Below are 15,510 nucleotides of genomic sequence, written 5' to 3' on the forward strand. Positions count from 1 at the left end.
AACAATATTCTTATGAGAGTGTACTTCCCAAATAGCTTGCTTACTAGTTCTCTCTTAATGAACTCAATGTCTTACTTGTTGGACTTCTGAATCTTGCTTGTTATTGCTAAAAACAAAACAAAACATAAATGTAATGTCCAATGGATTTATACATTTATGAGCCTATATGACTCAAAAATTGTCAAATACGATTTATGTGTGATAGACACTATTAATGACCAATGACATTTCAAAAATCTTTAAGTGACCTTATCAATAAGGGATATGAAATTTGGTAGGATACAGAAAACTCAAGAAATTCAAATTAAAAGAAAGGCAGAGATGTAAAAATGCAGTGAAAATGATCCAAGTAGGCATTCCAGCTCAGCCACTAATTAATTCTGTGACCTTTGTCAACTCACTTAACTTCTCTATGGCCTAGATTACACATCTGTCCAAAACAATTTTTTAACAAGTTGAAATTGTTGAACTGAATAGCCTAAAAAATTCCTGAATTTAAATGAAGCCTCCAGAGCTCCATACAGACTGTACTCCAATTATTAGCAATAATAAGGTCTAAGACATAAGCATGGCTTATGGACAGAAAAGTCTGTGTGATAACAGTTAACTTAAAGAACAATAACCATATGCCACATTGTTGAAGAGCTATATGTAAACTCATACAATAACTGCCACCCAAACTAAATGAGGTAAGCACCATTGTTTTCATCCCCACTTTCCAGATGAGTATACTGAGTCACAGACAGGTTAGTAACTTGTTAATGTTACACATATAGTAAATAGCAGAGCTAGGATCTGAACCCAATCTGACTCCAGAGCCATGCCCCTCTGGTGATGGGTAACCTGACAGATTTAGGTAGCTGGTCATGGCAGAGATTAAGAGACCTTGATGGTCTTTTGAGGTAAAGTGGATAATAAGTTCTGACAACAGCATCTTTCCTAAGGCTAGTTTCTCAGTTTATAGTGGTAAGTTGCCAATATTCACCCAGGTGCTTAAGCTAAAAATCAAAGAATCATTATTGATGTTTGCCTTTCTTTCACCCCATAGCCCATTAGCAGGTCTTGTTAGGTTTGCCATCAAAATAAATCCAGAATCCAACCATTTCTCACCACTCTACTACTACCACTTAGTGCATGTCCATCTTCATCATCACCAGGAATACTGCAATTGCCTCCCTATTGGCTTTCCTGCTTTTCTACTTACCCTTCTATAGTCTCATCTCCTTATAGCATACTGAGTAATTGTTTTTAAAACATGGGGTAGATCACATCACCTCTCCCCCTACTCAAAACCTTCAGTGACTTCCCGTCAAATTTGGAATAAAATACTACATGATCTAGCCTGACTACCTCTCTCATCTCATCCTTACCCACTCTCTCTAACTTACTCCACTAGCTTTTTGGCTGTTCTTCAAATATGTGAATTCACACCCACCTCAGGTCCCATGAACTGGCATTTCTATTTGCCTGGAATGTTCTTCCCAAAGACATTTATACATTTGACACCTTCACATCATTCAGACCCCTGACTAAATGTCTCTTCTACAAAGAGCAATTCCTGACTACCCTCTCTAAAACAACTCAGCCCTTCACTCACAATCCCCATACCTCAGACTTCATTTCTCTTCATAGCATTTGCAGTTACCTGAAATTACATTCAAAATTTATTTGATAATAACCTTGAGGATGCAGGCCTAGGGTACCTTTTTAACTGCTTTACCTTCAGTGCTTGGACAGTGGCAGCTATAATAGTAAATGCTCAATAAATATTAACCAAATGAATTAATTCCTCCAAGCTCCATCATTTTTTGATACCATGATATTCACAGGACCTGACCCTGTCAGATTCTGAGTAGACTTCACCACTCATCTATCTTAGGGCAGATTGCCTGGAATTGGTGGCACATAACAGCACCTTTCTTGTGGAGGTAAATGCTCCACCTGCAACAGCACTCCTCTCTCATTTTCTCTTTTCCTGGTGATGGTGTGAGGACGCTTTGCTGTTTTCTCTTTCCTTTGAGGTAGACACATTTTTTCATTTCTCATTATTCAGTTTGTTTTTGTCATGGAATATATTTTGCTATCTAAATAAAACTTCCTGAAGTCTTTGAACTTCTGTGGTGATGTTCTGTATTCTTTTCCATCGAAATATAACTGCTATGTATCTGTTAGATGAGAGTTAACTCATTAGCATTAAACACTAAGATAATTACTGCATTAAAATCCCCTGCCATGTGGAGATGTAGAAATGAAAGCTGCCCCCTGCTTCCTCTGCTCATCACAACCTCTGGAAACTTTTCCAGGCTTCCCTGAGAATTTTTGTTAAGTAACAAACACAACCTGAGCAGCAGTCTTTTATTCTCTAGGTATTGACTATTCATCATTAAAAGTGAGAACTTGCCGGCTAAGACTGAAGTTTGTTAGTTCAGATGGAAACTTTGGAATAATTACTGATATTGTGTATTGTTAAAACCTGTGCTAAATTAGGTGGCGTGCATACATAATGTATGGAAAGGTAAGGCTGCTGCTTCCACGTACCTGACTTCATAAAGAAAAATCAAATAGATTAAACACAGCTAACAGACAGAAGTTGAAAAAGAAGCCCTTATTTCCAGTGATCATTCAGGAAAGGGCCTTAGAAGATTCCGTTCACATGCTAAAAGCATCCATTCCTCACTTAGACATCTACAGAAATAAGGAAAATTTAGTGAGTTAAAGGACAATATAGTGGATGTAACCCATTTTTCTTTTTATTAAATATCCCACTGCAACATCTAGGATTTGACATCCATATGTACACGCAATAATAAAACTAAAATTTTCTACACTGGCTGATATCTCAGTTCTACCACAACAGTTAGCTCTCAATTTCCAAAGCAGTATGAAAAGCAATAGTCTTTTTATTTGCTAACCAGAACTGTGAATTTAATCCTCTAGAAATAGACTTGAAGTTGTGCTCTCTGGCTTACCTTCTACTGTGATTAGATCTATACATTTTAAACTGTATTTGGAGGATAGAACAAAATTACTGTGACTCTGTCATTAAAATAAGTAACACAAAGGTAAAATATGATCACAATGAGCCAAGGAATTAAAGTGAGATACGTAGTAATTCATGCAAAAGGCAAGATAGTTTCTCTGCTGTTAGCTTCAAAGGTTATAGGTAATAAATTAAAAACTATAAGCAAATCTAAAGAATTAAAAGAAAAGCAAATAACTCTTAAGACTGATTTAGGTAGGTAATTTATCACTTCTTCGTATCTCTCCCAGGAGATGAACTACAGAAACTGTGGAGATTGTATCAATGAGTGACATTCAAAATATTTTACAACTAACATGGCACCAGCACCAATCTAGTATAGCAGACTCCAGCCCGAATGAGGAAGTAGGTCCCTGAGTGCCTCTTTTGCAGCAGGCATCAACCATTTAGTTGCTGATTATGGGGGGCTCTGGTGGGTTCTGGGAAAGGGTCTAGGGCAGCCAAGGCAGAGGGAAGGCTAGGGAGGACCCACTCAGAGATTTTGCTGCAGAAACCCTTTACCAACCAGTAATGAAAGATGTTCAGTATTTTTAATACCTGGAAGAGCCATACAGTGCATTACCCTTGGTGCTGTCATGAGCTTTGAGGAACCGAGGAAGGAGGAAAGGAAGAGAAAGGAGGAGCAATGAACATGTCATTTCCTCTAGAATAATTTACCTTTCACTTCTCTTCCCTTAGTGAGATCCTACTCATCTTATGGATCTCCATTCACATGTCATATATAAGTCAAATTCCTCACTACCAACAGAAACCTCTCCCCTACTTCTCATTCCCCTCTCTCTGTAAGTATACATGTATGTGTGTAGTCATTTGCTTACTCTCTCTTTTTCACACTAGACTCTAAGGCCCTGAGCACAGGGACCTTCTCTTTTTGCTCAACATTTTCTTCCTAGCAACTAGAAAAATATTCGATGCCAGCACTTTGGGAGGCTGAGGTGGGCAGATCACCAGGACAGGAGTTCGAGACCAGCCTGACCAACATGGTGAAACCCTGTCTCTACTAAAAATACAAAAAGAAATTAGCTGGGTGTGGTGGCGTGCACCTGTAATCCCAGCTACTCAGGAGGCTGAGGCAGGAGAATCGCTTGAACCTGAGAGGTAGAGGTTGCAGCGAGCCAAGATCGTGCCACTGCACTCCAGCCTGGGCGACAGAGCAAGACTCCATCTCAAAAAAAAAAAAAAAGAAAGAAAGAAAAATATTTGATGCACAATAAGTACTCTTAATAAATGAATGAATGGAAAGCTTAGTTTGATTTTTTAAATTTACATGCTACATAAGGCAAAATAAAAGATCAATTAAACTGACTTCATTATTATTAGTCCACTCACAGTAAGGGAGAAAGTTCTGCAAGTAAAAAAAGATAATAAAAATATCTAGCATTTATTGAGTTTTCCTATAGGTTAGTCGCTGTGCTAAGTGTTTCAAATACTGTCTGTCAAACAGCAGAAGCTGAACTCTTAATCTCCACCTATTTTTCTTCTCATGTTTAATCCATTTTATGTGGGTAAGCTGGCAGATATTTTGTGCTTCTGTACACGATTGGATTAGGTATGCATAAGAACCAAAGTAATGCATTATAAGAAAAGAGATAACTTAAGAAAAACTGCATCAGACTTTTTCAGGTTATCTATTCCATGAGCAGATGGTGTACTTCTGAGGAAATATCAGGATATATTAAAGAAAACGTTTAGGCAACCGATGTTTATGTGGGTGCCGATTTCTGGCTACAGCAGATGCCTGTTGCTTCCTGACATCTGCCATATTCCACTCTAAGTACCAAAAAAAATACAGCTGACAAAGTTGCATAGATAGTGGCTTTGCATATCAATAAGTTGTGCTAGCTAGTCCTATAAGGCATTATCTAACCAGGAACTCAAAAGCTGAAGTTGATCTCTCAGATACTGTATAACAATAGAAAGAACACAGACATTGGAATTAAACAAGCCAGAGCTCACTATCTTGGGCCTCCCATTTACATGCTACGTAATTTTGAAAAATATTTTTAACCTCACAGAACTTAAGTTTATTTATTGGTAAAATAATTTAGTAATGTTTAACCTGCTGGTTGCCATAAGATTCAAATAAATATAAAGTGCCTGAAAAATCCTAGGCACTTAATAAATGCTAGCTAAATGCCTAAACTACACCAAAATGTGATCTTGTAGAAATGTGTGTTGATGGTCTGATGAAATAGAATAAAATAAATTTTAAATCTGGAGGTTTTGAGGGTAGGACTGGGCCAATGAGCGGTGCAGGCTTGAATCCGAAGGAGGAACAGAAAGAGTTGGCATCTATTCTTGGGTCGAGCTATCCATAGACCTAAAACCAATCTCACTTTGCAGCACTCCCTTGGAAAAGGGCTCAGAGGAGATGAACAGTAGAGTGAGAAGTGGGGCTGCCGAGTGAGAAGTGGGGCTGCCAAGAGAAAAGCTGAAAAGGGAATTGTAGAGGATGGGCTCTGAGGCTAGTTTGACTACTGCTTCTTTTGTGGTATAAAACTTCAAGTTACAAATTGTAATGATATAATTAAGGCTCACAGGAGAAAGTGGATGAACTGAGACAATGGCCCATTGAGTGGCAAAACCAAAGGAATTCTCTACGAGGCCTCTAGTCAGAAAGGATGGAAGCTCCCCTTAGAGGTCAACCCTCAGAGAAAATATGGGAGCTCAAGTAGATTTCCTCCCAGTAAGCAGAGGTTTGGGAGCCTCTACAGGAAGGCAGCAAGTCCCTATTTCTGCTAGATGGACAAAGTCTGAGGTTATACCTCCTGAAGCCCGGAGGAAAGTTCGTTTTCTTCTTGTCTTCTAATTGTCCAGGAAAAACCTCTAAGGAAATTCAGATCACTGAGTTAATGCCCCTGCTAAAATCTCTGCTTGGTTCAGAAACATACTGTTTGCTGCAACTGATTGATTGTACATGCAGTCAAGTTTTCCCTTTTATGAATTAGCATACCATGTTTAAAAAAAACCCTTAATTAACTTTGCCCCACACCAACTGATCATTGTTGGGCTCACTGTCTTCATCCATCCCAATCATTAGACACTTATAAATAAGAGTTTTGTTTAATACGCTGGGGATCACATGTCTAAGATCTGTTAATAAAATGTGATGGTTAATTTTATATGTTAACCTGGTTAGGAAATGGTACCCAGATATTTGGTGAAACACTACTCTAGATGTTGCTGTGAAAGTATTTTTTTAGATAAGATTAACATTTAAATGAGTCAAGCAGATTACCCTCCATAATGTGAGTGTACCTCATCCAATCATTTAAAGGCCTCAAGAGGAAAAAAAGACTCATATCTCATAAGGAAGAGGGAACTCGGCCTCCTTACTGCCTTTGGAGTTCAGTTGAAACATCAACTCTTCCCTGGATGTCTCCATCTTGCCAATCTGCCCTGCAGACTTTGGACTTGCCAGCCCCCACAATCATGTGAGCCAATTCCTTAAAATAAACCTCTCTCTCCCTACACACACACATGCACACACACACACACACACACACACCCTACTGGTTCTGTTTCTCTGGAAAACTCTAATACAGAAAGCTTTTAAAGTTGGGGACTGGTAGTGTTGCAAAAAGGGGGTCTTTCAAAGTGTTATAATCCAGGCCAGGGGTCAGTCAACTTTTTCTGTAAAGGGCCAGATAGTAAATATTTAAGGCTCTGCACATCATAAGATCTTTGTAGCAACTACAAAGCTCTGCTATTGTAGCACAAAAGCAGCCATAGTTAACACATAAACAAATGGGTATGGCTGTGTTACAATAAACTTTTACTTATGGACACCGAAATTTGAATTTCATATAAGTTTCACATGTCACAAAAAAGGTTTCTTTTTATTCATTTTTTGAAGTTTTAAAATGTAACAATTATTCTTATCTCATAAGCCATACAATAACAGCCCAGGGGCCACAACTTGCTCATCCCTGGTCTAAGGTGACAACTCTTAAACTACAATCTTTGGCTTCCTGAGAGCTGCACGGTTCCGTGTGGTAGGATCTGATTCAAAATTGTGAGTTCTTTCTTTGGTTGTTAAGGATTGAATAAATGAGACAAGTGCTATATACTTATTTTTATGTACTATAAACTACTTATTAGTAATCTAATAATGCTTAATAAAACTAAATGGTTTATTAAGCATTACTTAAATTTGGCTATAAAAACTAAAACCAATTTAATGCTAGAATTTTTCTCCACCTCTGAGCCTGTTTAGCTTTAACAGTACAAAGATTACACGTTATATTCCCTAAATTACTTCACAGACATTATATACCATCATAACCATAACATACTATACTTTATTCCACCACTTACATAGTTGTAATTAAATTGTTTAAAGTCTGTTGCTCTCAGTAGACTGTATACTTCATAAGGTCAGTAACCATGTCTGTTTTTTCACCAACACGAACCCAGCCCATAGTATGTCTTGTACATTATGCAAATATATATATATATATATGTGTCTGTGTGCATATATATACATATACATGTCTATACTTGTGGGCTAAAAGAATGAGTGAATGAATTGCTTCTGGTGTTAACTGCTGCAATTCTTACTTTTTAATTATATAGAAGTTATTATATAGAAGTTTTCACGGCCGGGCACTGTGGCTCACGCCTGTAATCCCAGCACTTTGGGAGGCCGAGGTGGATGGATCATTTGAGGTCAGGAGTTCAAGAACGGCATGGCCAACATAGTGAAACCCTGCCTTTACTAAAAATACAAAATTAGCCGGGTGTGGTGGCAGGCGCCTGTAGTCCCAGCTACTTGGGAGGCTGAGGCAGAATCGCTTGAGCCCGGGAAGTGGAGGTTGCATGAGCCAAGATCACACCACTGCACTACAGCCTGGGGCACTGAGCGAGACTCTGTCTCAAAAACAAACAAAAATAATTTAAAAATAAAAAAGAAACAAAACAAAACAAAAAAGAAGTTTTCACTTAGGTTCAACATGATCAATCCAGTTTATTGGTGATTATTTGATTACCCTATTGCTTATAATGATGAATGTTTGTACCAGCAGTATTTGGGGTCTATAATTCTGCAATGGTCTTTAAGAAAAGTACGAAATATGTTTCTGAGTTATTCATATTTCCATTGTTAAAACAGCCATATAAAATTTACTACTGGGATGTGGGAGGAGTAGGAGCAGTTAAGAGATCTTTATTGTTACCTCCAACTTCTTATTCCACTGGAAAATAGGCAAAAGTTTGACAGCATTGTATTTGCAAGAAATGTTGATGACAGAGGCATATCTCACTTAGTTGAAACCCTTTGATTCAGGGGTCCATAGACGTTTGGTTTTTATAAATTGTTTCTTCTCTACCACAAGGCTACACGTTTGGAACATTTCTGCTAAGCCTCACCTCAGCTCCACTTAAGGTGATAGAACTTGTGCTAGCTGTTTCTAAGGCAAAATGTGAGAACATAGGAGTCCCATGATAATGCTTCCAAATCATTAGGTCTCTGTGTGTTTTGTTTTAACAGACATGCATGTACAAAAAGGAGCTACAGGGGTAATGGTGCAGATCTTCGTGTCTTAAAATCTGGGCCTACTGTGAGATAAGAGAAAGGCTTCCGTGGAAAACGTCAGGACCGCTGATCTGTACTCAACAGCTCCAGCTACAGATTTGATCTAATTAACCTCAGTATTTCTATCACTTAATCAAGAAAGATCCAATTCCAGCAACTCTAATTTTAAACTGTTTCACTAAGGGCAGCATTAAGGTAATTTAGGTAAAAACAAAATTTAAACGGAACAAGGAAAGGGAATGTTAATTACTTCAGGGAAATGTATTAACTCCCTGTTCATTGAATGTTCAATGGTTATTTGTTCTAATTACTCTTTAGTGACTATTTATTGTGCACATTACACAAGCTGCTCTGTAGAATTGCTGATTTGGAGATAAGAGGAAAACTGCAAAACTACCAACAAGTTCACCAGACATAAATATTCCTGAAACCCTTTATGTTCTTCAGGCTTTTAGCAACTTCTGCACAAAGTTATCAATGAATCTAATGACCCAGTTCTGCCAAACCCCAATCTGCTACTCTGATATGTACTCAGAATTTAATCTGCAAGTTTTGCATAGGTTGGCCCAATTCACAAAGTTCAAAGAGGTAGCTAAAATTGTTTCTGAGTCTGTAACAACTCTTTGAAAAGAGATAATCTTGTCAAATTGTGATGTCTAGTTATCGCAAGAAAAAACTTAAGGAAAGGAAGCTTGTGTGTGTGTGTGTGTGTGTTATAAGTGTGCAAGTGTTTGGAAAAGGAAGTGCTGCTTGAATTAAAACTGTTTTTGTATTTTCCTTATTTCAGAGGAAGAACATTCTAGTATGTCCCTTTCATCCCCCACACACCCACCCCACACACACACACACACAAAAAAGCCTGCTCAAGTCTTGCCTTCTGTCTTTAGCCTAGCTTCTACAACATAACATCTCTCAGAGAAGCTTTCCGCCTCTCCACTGATCCAGAGCCTGTTTTTTCAATTCCAGATCAAGCCCTCCCCCATCCAACTTCTTCCTGAGTTGCCTTCCAAATGTATCAGTCTATATCAATTCCCCTTTTCTCTAAAGCATCATTGTCTCTGTCTCTCATATATCTTATTTCTTGGTTGTTTGCTTTTACTGAGCTGTTTCACTTCTCCACTTCTCCATAATCAGAGTACTCCAGGAAGACCAGGAGAGTGTTTCATTTCCTTTCAAACTAAGGAGAGAAGTGTTATAGGAGCTATTCATAGGGTCTTGTAAGTACACTAACACAAATGGGGGGAGTCAGGAAAACCTCCATGGGAGACACCCCAAAGCAACATTCTCTCATATGTAGCTGGGCCTCTCTGTTCAACCCAATGATCTAGCAAAGGCTCTGGCTCTTTTTGTCTACCTTCTGCCTACACTTACCTCTTTTTTTGAAAGCACATTCCCCTAATACTCACTCATTTTGCTTTTGCATCATTGATGAAACTTCCTTCCTTTCTTTCTTGCAAGAGCAGAAAGAACTGAGCTAAAAACAAGTCTGCTATAGGTTTAATGATCTCTGCTGTATTTTTATTTTTCTCTTGTATGTCTATATTATGTATGCTGTGGTACTATTGCATATGGATTGGTTCTAGGTCACTGGTTGGCAAACCTAAACTCCAATTTTTCAAATGGTATTTTACTTGCAGACTTCACTCTCTGTTGAGCAAGTATGTTATTTGTGTCAGAACAGATAAATAAATAATAATGCAGCAGACCTACCACCTAGGGATTTGTGTGTTCTGCAAGCAAGCAGTAGCATTATACCTACTTTATGAGTAGGTGGCTGAGGATGTAGACATTTTATGTATCTAAAAAGCATAGAAATGACCTTTAGGGTTTTTTTTTCTAAATTAGAAAAGGGGCTTTCTCACTGGAATAGTACATCAATGTTCACAGCAGCATTATTCACAATAATGAAAGACGGATGCAACCCAAGTGTCCATCAATAGATGGATAAACAAAATACTGTGCATACATACAATGATAAATATTATTAGTCAGCCTTAAAAAAGAAGGAAATTCCAACACACACAACCTAGATGAAACTTGAAGATATTCTGTGAAGTGAAAATAAATCAGCAACAAAAGGACAAATACTGTATGATTTCATTTATATGAGGTACCTAACGTTGTCAAATTCATAGAGACAGAAAGTAGACTGGTGGTTGCCAGGGGCTGGGAAAACGGAGGAATGGAGAGTTAGTGTTTAATGGGTCTAGGGTTTCAGGTGGAGGAGATGAAAAAGTTCTGCAAATGATGGTTGTACAGCCATGTCAATATACTTAAGGCCATAAACTGTACACTTAAAATGGTTAAAATGGTAAATTTTGCTATGCACACTTTATCACAGTAAAAAGGGGGGCCTTTCTTGATCAATGTCAATAATACTTTTTTTTCCTCAAAAATAATGGAAAAATGAATGAGCAAGTAAACATGGGATCCTGCCCATCTCTTCACTTGGCTCATCCTAGCCTCGCTGTTGCACTGATTGGTTATATAAATAATTTCTACTTAAGGTATTTAATAAAAACAAATAAGCCATCTAGAGGAAATGGATTTCAACACCATTTTAATACTTTAAACTTTAAATTGGTGTTCAGAACAAGCCCCTCAAAATCTGGCCCCATAAACTGGCCCCAAAACCGGCCATAAATAAAATCTCCGCCGCACTGTGACATGTTCATGATGTCCACAACGCCCACGCTGGAAGGTTGTGGGTTTACTGGAATGATGGCAAGGAACACCTGTCCCGCCCAGGGCAGAAAACCGCTTAAAGGCATTCTTGAGCCACAGACAATAGCATGAGCGATCTGTGCCTTAAGGACATGGCTCCTGCTGCAGTTAACTAGCCCAACCTATTCCTTTATTTCGGCCTATACCTTCGTTTCCCATAAGGGATACTTCTAGTTAATCCCATTTCCCATAAGGGATACTTTTAGTTAATAGAATATCTATAGAAACAATGCTAATGACTGGCTTGCTGTTAATAAATACGTGGGTAAATCTCTGTTCGGGGCTCTCAGCTCTGAAGGCTGTGAGACCCCTGATTTCCCACTTCACACCTCTATATTTCTGTGTGTGTGTCTTTAATCCCTCTAGCACCACTGGGTTAGGGTCTCCCCGATCAAGCTGGTCTCGGCAAATTGGCATCACCTACACATACCAAGTAGGCTTCTACTTACTCTGTTCCTAAATATTTCCCACACCGTTTGTCATCTGAAATTCCATGTGCAGGGACATAAAACTTGTGTTCCCAAATGAAAAACAGGAAATAATAGGCACACAATAACTTAGGAATGAGAAGAAATTTTCTCAAATTTCTCTATTCCTGTGTTGTTCACAGTATGATCTTGCAGCATACTGCATCACAATAGCTATAGAGAACCTAGTAAAAAAATCCTATCCCAGATCTGTGGAACTAGGGACTTGTAATCTGCATTTTAAATTAGCTCCTCCAGTTACAGTTATGCACACTAAAGTCTGAGAGTCAGTAAACTAAAACATAAGTGAATGATACAAGTATAAGGAATATTTCTCCTTAAAAATGCTTGAAAAGATGAAAAACCATAAGAGTAATGGGAGTCTGATCGGAGGGCAGAAACATGAGACTGGGTACATCAAAATAAAAATAACACATCTTTGCTCAAGCCTAGCTTTGTACTCACTGATTCTTTAACTAAGGTAAATAACATCAGAATGATGTCACAGACTTACACAACAAAGAAGCAAAAGTTTTTATTGGGAGATACACTAAAAGTAACAATCTGTCTTAAGTGTTTTTGGAGAACTTGAAGGACCCGCCTACTGTGTCATGCGTCACTAGTGTGTCATGGTAGGAACAAAAAAAGGGCACACAGTCTCTTCGCATTGTCATCTCTGACCAGCCTGCCCAAACTCAAATAGAACTTTGTATTATATAGTGTTTTTATTTCATTTGAATTGCCTAAGTAACTTCTATCTAGGGCTACCCAAAGACCCTTACACTTTGCTTCTTTGCAGTTTTCTGTCTCATATCTTTGAGAATTATAGAGTGTCTTGTGGCCATATCATATGAAAGGTGTGAAACAATTAAAGAATGCATGGAGTGGTTTTTGTCTCTTCAGGAACTACTTTTCCATTAAAAAAAAAAGAAAGAAAGAAAGAAAGAAAGAAAGAAAGAAAGAAAGAAAGAAAGAAAGAAAGAAAGAAAGAAAGAAAGAGGGAAGAGAGCTCAAAAGCCAAAGCAACAAAATAGGTAAAAATATTATAAGTGCTGCAAAAGCCCCAGTGTTCACACAGCCTTCTGACAATCTCAATATGTATCCTACAATAAGAATTTCAGAACATTATGACTGCAGTATGTTTCAAAGTCAATGTGGTTTGCATGATAAGGCTCATTTCTCTTCAACTCTTCTAATGTACATACTGTGCTTTCATGCTGGTTTTTTTTTCTGCCTGTATGTCTACATTTAACTCTTTGCCTCCAAATAAAGAATGTCATCTCTGACCATGACTATATAAGAACAGCTCTTTTTTTAATCACTAGTTTCATTCATGTTCTGTCAGCAACTTCAAAATGTACTGTGAATAAATCACTTTGGAGCATTTATCTAAGGAACTGCCATACTCACTCCCCACACCATCCCTTGGTGTTTCATATCCATGTCATACTCCCAGATACTCTGGGTTCAAAAAGCAGCAGCTGACTGTGTAGCATGTAAGGACACCTATGCATGGGACCAGAGAAAGGGAATGGATACAAGGGACATTAGGAGGGAAGAGTCTTCAGGTTTTCATGACTGGAGGAATGGGAGAGGCTAGGGAGAAAGGAAAGAGTTCAACTTAAATCAGAGATTTCAAGCTGGGTGATAAAGAGAATCATGACACCACCAGCAAAGACAGAAAAGAAAAAAACTGGTTTTGAGAGCAAGATGATGCATTTCATTTTAGATATAGAATTTTCAAACTGATGACAGGATATCCAAATAGAAACATCTGGCAGAAAACTGCAGATGCAATACTGCAGCTAAAAAGAAGGGTTGAGGCTGGAGATGGTAATGTGATCATTTTCATTTATGCAATGGTTATGTCATTATAATAGACGAGATATCTGAAAAGGAGGGAAGGGAGACAAAGCAGAGAATGTGGCTAGATCTTTAAGGTATGAAGAAGAAGAGATGCCAGTGAAAGAAAGAGGGAGATATAAGGTAATCAGAGAAATTGGACAGGAACTGTAGTAGCTCAGAGTTACAGAAGTCAAAGGAGGAAGATAATCAAGAAAGTAGAGATTCAGTTGCATGAAGCAGTAGGAAAAAAAGACCAATGAAAATGAGGATCACAAAAACATTAGGTGCTTGCTTCATCAGCACATATACTAAAATTGGAATGATAGAGAGGAGATTAGCATGGTCTCTGTGCAAGGAGGACATGCAAATTCATGAAGTGTTCCATATTTATTAGGAGGCTATTGGTATGTTTTAGTAGAGCCAGATTTTAGGGTATTGAGGGAATGGGAAGATGGGTTATGACACCACCAGCAGAAATAGAAAAGAGAAGAATTGGTTTTGAGAGCAAAATGATACATTTCATTTTAGACATGGAATTTTCAAACTGAAGACAGGATATCCAAATAGAAACTGGCCAATAGAAATATAATGTGAACACATATGTAATTTAACATTTTCTATTAGCCACATTATTATTTTTTAATCATTCTTCCCTTTAAAATCCTTCCACAGCTCTCCATTTATCCAGAATAAATCTAAGCTCTTTAGCATACAAAGTCCTTCTAGGATAGTCTCTTATGCTTCCTCTAGCCCAGCCCCAGCCTGCATGATGAAACAGCCATATTGGGTTTCTGCAGTGCCTTATATGTGCCATGCTGTCTCACATCTCTGTATTCTTTCTCCTCTACCTGTAGTTCCCTGTTCACCTGAACCCTGCCCCAGTATACCTTTCTATTCCTACTAATCCCTCAAGACTCAGCTTGTGTCACCTCCTCCATGAAGCCTCCTCTAAATGCCAAACTCATTCTTCATTTTAACACCCTGCATATCTTTCTTACAGCACTCATCACTCAGCACTGTGGTTTCTGGAAGCAACCAAGATATCCTTCAATAAGTGAATGGATAAACATACTGTGGTACATCATACAATATACTATTATTCAGTGATTTTTAAAAAGATAAATGAGCTGTCAAGCCACAAAAGACATGGGGGAAACTTAACTGTATATTGCTAAGTGAAAGAAGGCAGTCTAAAAAAGCTACATACTATTTGATTCCAACTATATGACATCCTGGAAAAGGTAAAACTATGAGGACACGAAAAAGATTAGTGGTTTCCAGGCTTAGAGGAGGAATGGAGGGATGGTGGAACATAGGAGATTTGGGGGGTGATGAAACTATTTTGTATGATACTGTAATGGTAAACACATAATATTACACATTTCTCAAAATTCAGGACTTTGTAAAAGTGAATCCTAATGCAAACCACAGACTTTTGCTAATAATAATGTGTCAATATTGGTTCATCAAGTGTAATATAATTTAAGAGAAGTGAACTATTAACACAAGGCAGTATAAGAAGCCATAACATTTCAGAAGGCTGGATTACTAGAGGGTTTGTGTTAATAGTTCATTTCTCTTAGATTAGATTACACTGTCCTTAAGAGCAGGAATCATATTTCTTTGTACTTTTGAATCAACAAAGGTGCCTGGCAGAATTCTACATTATAGGAATTATCTATCTGTCTATTCACTGACTTATGACTGAGAAGAAAAAAAACCCTACCATGTTTGTCAAGTTTGAGCTTTTCCTTTATTTGGAAGGTGAAAATATGCTACTTATCACCACCTTTTGACTTTCATAAACTGAATCCCTAATTCCTATTACAGAACTCTTATGTAATGTTAATTATAACATTTATATTCTTAGCTATTTTATCTATTATATTTCTCTGAAGACT

General features: G+C 37.9%; 1 non-coding gene across 1 annotated transcript; it reads left to right on the forward strand.

Annotated features, from left to right (window-relative positions):
- Positions 1–13,893: 13,893 nt before the first annotated feature.
- On the forward strand, positions 13,894–14,000 carry LOC134733415 (U6 spliceosomal RNA). Its single transcript, XR_010116853.1, has one exon. It is a non-coding gene; the product is annotated as a U6 spliceosomal RNA (small nuclear RNA).
- The last annotated feature ends 1,510 nt before the right edge of the window (positions 14,001–15,510 follow it).

Source organism: Symphalangus syndactylus, chromosome 17, assembly GCF_028878055.3.
Source record: "Symphalangus syndactylus isolate Jambi chromosome 17, NHGRI_mSymSyn1-v2.1_pri, whole genome shotgun sequence".
Classification (NCBI taxonomy): domain Eukaryota; kingdom Metazoa; phylum Chordata; class Mammalia; order Primates; family Hylobatidae; genus Symphalangus; species Symphalangus syndactylus.